A 5,694-nucleotide genomic window follows, 5' to 3' on the forward strand; every position below is an offset into this window, starting at 1 on the left:
GATCATGATGGATAAGCTTTTTGATGTGCTGCTGGATTTGGTTTGCCAGTATTTTATAGAATACTATAAACACCTCTATGCAAATAAACTAGAAAACCTAGAAAAAATGGAGAAATTCCTGGACACATACACTCTCCCAAGACTAAACCAGGAAGAAGTTGAATCCCTGAATAGACCAATAACAGGCTCTGAAATTGAGGCAATAATTAACAGCCTACCAACCAAAAAAGTACAGTACCAGAGGGATTCACTGCCAAATTCTACCAGAGGTATAAGGAGGAGCTGGTACCATTCCTTCTGAAGTTATTCCAATCAATAGAAAAAGAGGGAATCCTCCTTAACTCATTTTATGAGGTCAACATCATCCTGATACCAAAGCCTTGCAGAGACACAACAAACAAAGAGAATTTTAGACCAATATCCCTGATGAACATCGACACAAAAATCATCAATAACATACTGTTTCCTGACTTTTTAGTGATCACCATTCTAATGGACGTGAGATGGTATCTCATTTTGGTTTTGATTTGCATTTCTCTAATGACCAGTGATGATGAACTTTTTCCATTTGTTTGTTGGCTCCATAAATTTCTTCTTTTGAAAAGTGTCTGTTCATATCCTTCACCCACTTTTTGATGGGGTTGTTTGCTTTTTTCCATGTAAATTTAAGTTCCTTGTAGATTCTGCATATTAGCCCTTTGTCAGATAGGTGGATTGCATACATTTTCTCCCATTCTGTAGGTTGCCTGTTCACTCTGATGATAGTTTATTTTGCCGTGCAGAAGCTCTTTAGTTTAATTAGGTCCCATTTGTCAATTTTGGTTTCTGTTGCAGTTGCTTTTGGTGTTTTAGTCATGAAGTCTTTGCTCATACCTACATCCTGAATGGTATTGCCTAGGTTTTCTTCTAGGGTTGTTACTATTTTAGGTCTTACGTTTAAATCTTTAATCTATCTTGAGTTAATTTTTGTATAAGGTGTAAGAAAGGGGTCCAGTTTCAGTTTTCAGCATATGGCTAGCCAGTTTTCCCAACACCACTTATTAAATAGGGAATCCTTTCCCCATTGCTTGTTTTCATCAGGTTTGCCAAAGATCAGATGGTTGTAGATGTGTGGTGTTATTTCTAAGGTCTCTGTTCTGTTCCATTGGTCTATATCTCTGTTTTGGCACCAGTACCATGCTGTTTTGCTTACTGTAGCCTTGTCATATAGTTTGAAGTTAGGTAGTGTGATGCCTCTAGCTTTGTTCTTTTTGCTTAGGATTGTCTTGGCTATATGAACTCTTTTTTGCTTCCATATGAAAGTTAAAGTAGTTTTTTCTAATTCTGTGAAGAAAGTCAATAGTAGCTTGATGGGAATTGCATTGAATCTGTAAATTACTTTGGGGAGTATGGCCATTTTCACGATATTGACTCTTCCTATCCATGAGCATGGAATGTTTTTCATTTTGTTTGTGTACTCTCTTATTTCTTTGAGCTGTGGTTTATAGATCTCCTTGAAGAGGTCCTTCACATCCCTTGTAAGTTGTATTCCTAGGTATTTTATTCTCTTTGTAGCAATCATGAATGGGAGTTTGCTCATGATTTTGCTATCTGTTTGTCTATTATTGGTGCACCTGAATACTTGTGATTTTTGCACATAGATTTTGTATCCTGAGACTTTGCCGAGATTTTGGGCTGAGACAATGTATCCCAGAACTTAAAGTATAAAAACAAAACCAAACACCGCATGTTCTCACTCATAGGTGAGAACTGAACAATGAGATCACTTGGACTCGGGAAGGGGAACATCACACACCGGGGCCTATTATGGGGAGGGGGGAGGGGGGAGGGATTGCACTGGGAGTTATACCTGATGTAAATGACGAGTTGATGGGTGCTGATGAGTTGATGGGTGCAGCACACCAACATGGCACAAGTATACATATGTAACTAACCTGCACGTTATGCACATGTACCCTAGAACTTAAAATATAATAATAATAAAATAAATAAATAAAAACAAAGAAAAAGATTTAAGTCAACATATTGAGCAGAATAAGTAACAACAAATTAAATATTTTCAACAAAAAAGATTAAAAGAAGAAGAGTTTAAGCCTGTTACAATGCACTGCTCTTCATCATATCTCAGATACATAAAACATAAATCTGATTATGTGCTTTCTCTAAAGGAAGGTCACTTTTACTGGAAAATTGAAAAGTACTAGGATAATTGGTTAGTTCAATTCATATGTTTTTGAAGACGATAGATTGACATCCACTACAATTATCTAGAGTGACATCCACAGCAATTATCCTTTAGATAATTGTATCTATGTATCCACACATACATGGACTTTCTTAGAACTAACTCAATTCTATGTTCTTTCTTTTTTTGATGCCAATTTTAAATAGTTTTATTTAATTCCACTTACAATACAGTGTTTATAAAGTGCAATGTTATTTCCTTCCCCTGTGCATGTTCCATATTCAAGTATTGAGAATGTCCAGTGACTTACTATAGCAGCTTAACTTTTTAAAACTGCCACAGAATTTGCTGCAAATTTAGCTCTTTCAAATGTTTTACATTTGTGGAACAATGCTACATCTATACTTGGGTTGGCTTAATCAACCTCTTCAATGGTGGGCCCTGAGGAAGCACCAAGAGAGGGAGGAGCTCCACTACCAGGGAATCCCCCAGGCATTCCTCCTGGCGTGCCTCCTGCACTCTGGTACAGCTTGGTGATGATGGGGTTACAAACTTTCTCCAGCTCTTTCTGCTGATGTTCAGATGCTTCCTTCTCGGCAGTCTGATTCTTATCTACTCAGTTGATAATTTCATTACACTTGTCCAGAATCTTCTGTTTGTCCTCATCGTTAATCTTACCTTGAAGTTTCTCATCTTCGACAGTTGCTTTCATGTTGAATGCATAGGACTCAAGTGAATTCTTGGATGACACCTTGTCCCTCTGCTTCTCATCTTCAGCTTTGTACTTCTCAGCTTCCTGGAACATACGTTCAATGTCTTCCTTGCTCAAACAACCCTTGTCATTAGTAACAGTAATCTTATTCTCTTTTCCTGTATTCTTGTCCACAGCAGAGACATTGAGGATACCATTGGCATCAATGTCAAAAATGACTTCAATCTGAGGAACACCTCGGGGTGCAGGAGGTATGCCCGTGAGTTCAAACTTGCCAAGCAAGTTGTTATCCTTGGTCATGGCACACTCACCTTCATAAACCTGAATAAGTACACCAGGCTGAATAGGTAGTGAAGGTCTGTGTCTGCTTGGAAGGAATGGTGGTATTACGCTTGATGAGGATGGTCATGATACCACCAGTAGTTTCAATACCAAGGGAAAGAGGAGTGACATCAAAGAGCAGCAAATCTTGAACATTTTCAGACTTGTCTCCAGACACAATGGCTGCCTGGACAGCTATACCAGATGCAACAGCTTCATCAGGGTTGATGCTCTTATTCAGTTCTTTTCCACTGAAGAAGTCTTGGAGAAGCTTCTGAATCTCGGGGATAAGAGTAGAACCACCAACCAGGACAATACCATGAATCTGTGACTTGTCTAGTTTGGCATCTCGAAGGCCTTTCTCTACTGGGTCCAGGGTGCCGTAGAACAGGTCAGCATTCAATTCTTCAAATTGGGCATGGGTAATGGAGGTATAGAAGTTGATTCCTTCATAGAGAGAATCGATCTCAATACTGGCCTGGGTGCTGGAAGAGAGTATGCTTAGCACGTTCAAAAGCAGTACGGAAGCGTCTTACAGCTCTCTTGCTCTCACTAGTGTCCTTCTTATGCTTGCGCTTGAACTCAGCAATAAAATGGTTGACCATTCGGTTGTTAAAATCTTCTCCACCCAAGTGGATGTCTCTGGTTGTAGACTTGATCTCAAAGATTCCATCCTCAATAGTGAGGACTGACACTTCGAAAGTGCCACCTACCAGGTCAAAGATCAGCACGTTTCTTTCTGCTCCAACCTTTTTGTTTAACCTGTAAACAATAGCAGCAGCAGTTGGCTCATTAATAATTCTAAGTATATTGAGACCAGCAATAGTTACAGCATGTTTGGTAGTCTGACGCTGAGACTCATTAAAGTAAGCTCGCACTGTGACCACAGCATTGGTAACAGTCTTCCCAAGGTAGGCTTCTGCAATTTCCTTCATTTTTGCCAGAACCACAGAGGATACCTCCTCTGGATAGAAGCTTTGGTCTCTCCCTTGTATTCTACTTGGACCTTGGGTCTGCCAGCATCATTCCCCACCATGAAGGGCCAATGCTTCATATCAGACTGGACAACAGCATCATCAAATCTGCATCCAATCAGACGTTTGGCATCAAAAGCTGTGTTGGTGGGGTTCATTGCAACTTGATTCTTGCAGCATCACTGATCAACCGTTCAGTGTCCGAAAAGGCAACATAGCTTGGAGTGGTTCAGTTTCCCTGATCATTGGCAATTATCTCTACTTTTCTGTGCTGGAAAACACCCATACAAAAGTAGGTGGTGCCAAGATCAATACCAACTGCAGGTCCCTTGGACATGGTTGCTGGTGTGTAGGCCTGGCTCCGATAAAGAAGAAAGCCACAGAAGCCCCCAGAGCTGCAGGCGAATTCAATCAGTGTTTAGAGTCCTTTCATATCAAAGTATGGCAGTATTTTTACAGAGTATTTGTTAATTCATGTGTTTATTTGAGGTCACATGTTGCTGAGATGATTTATAATTTTTCACTCCTACTGCCAAACTTAAGAATTTTTTCCACTTTATCTTTGCTAGGTTTTAGCAACTTAAGTTATGTTCATCTCTGTGTGGGAATGTCTGTTGTTCACTCAGCACTATTTTCACCCCCTCCTACACTCTTCCCTGGGGAACACAGGGTAATCCCTTTTAGTTGTGCTGTAAGTTAGGCTTTGCTGATGAGAGGCGTTGAGAGCCATCATTCCTGCTGGTACAATGACTCACCTGTTAGAATTACACCTGTAATCCTAACACTTTGGGAGGCCGAGGAGGGTTGATCAGGGGACACTGGGAGTTGGAGACCAGCCTGGTCAACATGGTGAAACCTCGTCTCTACTGAAAATACAAAAATTAGCTGGGCATGATGGTGGGTGCCTGTAATCCCACCTACTTGGGAGGTTGAGGCAGGAAAATCTCTTGAACCCAGGAGGCAGAGGTTGCAGTGAGCCAAGATCATGTCTTTGCACTCCAGCCTGGGAGACAGAGCAAGACTCCATCTCAAAAATTAAAAAATAAAATAAAATAAAATAAGAAAGCCATTATTCTATAGTGCATTCTCCAGGTAGGCAAGTACTAGGAGATCTATAGACATTAGATGTGAGATTTTGCTCTATGCTTCCAGATGAGCAAATTGTTCATTTTGGCTCTACCAGCAGCTGAGACAATATGCCAGGTGTTTCTTGGGACTTGGATCCCCCCGCTCTTCCAAACTACCATGCAAGCTTCTAATTGTCTGTATTATATTTCTTCCTATTAAATACACCCAGAGTGTTATTTGTTTGCCTGGCCTATATAGTGCCTGTTTTAATATTTACATGTAGGTTTGAGATCTAATATTATCCTTCACATTAGCATGAAACAGGCTTCAGATACGTTTACTCCCTGCTTTTTCCATGTTTTCTATGGCTAGCTATGATATCTTGACAAATGGTAAAATTATCAAATACCTGTAATAGAATGCTTAAATTTAAC

At 40.0% G+C, this 5,694-nt stretch overlaps 1 pseudogene across 1 annotated transcript; it reads right to left on the reverse strand.

Annotated features, from left to right (window-relative positions):
• Positions 1–2,600: 2,600 nt before the first annotated feature.
• LOC112620693 lies at positions 2,601–4,601 on the reverse strand (annotated as a pseudogene). The gene has a single exon (XR_003118571.1). The product of XR_003118571.1 is annotated as a heat shock cognate 71 kDa protein pseudogene (transcript).
• Between the last annotated feature and the right edge of the window lie 1,093 nt (positions 4,602–5,694).

Source organism: Theropithecus gelada, chromosome 3 (genome assembly GCF_003255815.1).
Source record: "Theropithecus gelada isolate Dixy chromosome 3, Tgel_1.0, whole genome shotgun sequence".
Classification (NCBI taxonomy): Eukaryota; Metazoa; Chordata; class Mammalia; order Primates; family Cercopithecidae; genus Theropithecus; species Theropithecus gelada.